Source organism: Canis lupus, chromosome 2 (genome assembly GCF_048164855.1).
Source record: "Canis lupus baileyi chromosome 2, mCanLup2.hap1, whole genome shotgun sequence".
NCBI classification, from domain to species: Eukaryota; Metazoa; Chordata; class Mammalia; order Carnivora; family Canidae; genus Canis; species Canis lupus.
In genome coordinates this window covers 58,794,874-58,796,364 of record NC_132839.1, presented here as the reverse complement: position 1 = coordinate 58,796,364, position 1,491 = coordinate 58,794,874, and positions in this window count along the sequence as shown.

Sequence of the window (1,491 nt, the reverse complement as noted above, 5' to 3'; positions counted from 1 at the left end):
TGCTCCGGGCTCCGCACTTCCTTACCGTCCCAGGCGCACCTGAGATCTCCGTGCGTTCAGCCGTGACCCCCTGCCCGGACCTGCGCTGTCCGGTCCTCGCTCTCACGAGCTCCTACGTCCCTGCGCAGGCACCTGCGTCCAGTTAGTTCACTGCTGAGACGCCCTGGAGGGAGCAGGGGCCGTGGTCCTAGGAGGACAAAGCCCTCGCAGCGGCAGGGGGTAAGTGACTTGTCGGAAGTCCGGCAGCTCGTCCGCGTCATTCCGACATCAGATGCGAAACCGCAGGGGAGCTTTACTTTTTAGGCCTCGTTCTCCTGCACGCAGCCTGCCGAAGGCGCGCCCGTCCCCGCTGACCCCCGCTGACCTCCTGCGGGACTCTCGGGCCGCGGACCCGGCGGGGAGGGGTCGAGGGGGTGCACCGGGCTGGGGTCATCGGGCCGAAGCCACCAGGGTCGGGGGCTGCCCTCCGTGGGGCCCTGAGCCCGCGCCCGCAGCTGGACTCGTGTCTCCGCGGGGGCGGCGGGCGCTCGGCTGCGGGGAGCCTGTCCCGGCGGCGGGAAGGACTAGGGCCGCGGCGCCTCCAGGACCGCCCCAGGCGGGGGAGGGGCCAGGGGCGGGCGGGGGGCCTGGAGCCCCGGGGGGTGGGCCCGTGGGGTGGCGGGGCGGAGCCGGGGGAGGAGCCGGGGGAGGGGCGGGGGGGCGTGGAGCTCCGGGGGGGGGGCCGTGGGGTGGCGGGGCGGAGCCGGGGGAGGAGCCGGGGGAGGGGCGGGGGGCGTGGAGCTCCGGGGGGGTGGGGCCGTGGGGTGGCGGGGCGGAGCCGGGGGAGGAGCCGGGGGGCCCGGGGGGGCGTGGAGCTCCGGGGGGGGGGGCCGTGGGGTGGCGGGGCGGAGCCGGGGGAGGAGCCGGGGGGCCCGGGGGGGCGTGGAGCTCCGGGGGTGGGGCCGTGGGGTGGCGGGGCGGAGCCGGGGGAGGAGCCGGGGGAGGGGCGGGGGGGCGTGGAGCTCCGGGGGGGGGGGCCGTGGGGTGGCGGGGCGGAGCCGGGGGAGGAGCCGGGGGGCCCGGGGGGGCGTGGAGCTCCGGGGGTGGGGCCGTGGGGTGGCGGGGCGGAGCCGGGGGAGGAGCCGGGGGAGGGGCGGGGGGGCGTGGAGCTCCGGGGGGGGGGGCCGTGGGGTGGCGGGGCGGAGCCGGGGGAGGAGCCGGGGGGCCCGGGGGGGCGTGGAGCTCCGGGGGGTGGGGCCGTGGGGTGGCGGGGCGGAGCCGGGGGAGGAGCCGGGGGGCCCGGGGGGGCGTGGAGCTCCGGGGGGGGGGCCGTGGGGTGGCGGGGCGGAGCCGGGGGGGCAGGATGCGGAGCCCCTGGGGTAAGAGCCGGGGGGGGGAGTCGGGGGGCGCGTGAAGCCTCGGGGGGGGGCCCGTGGGGTGGCGGGGCGGAGCCGGGGGCGGACCTCAGGGGCGGGGCCGGCCTGGAGCCGCGGGGTCGCGGGGCCGGGTCGC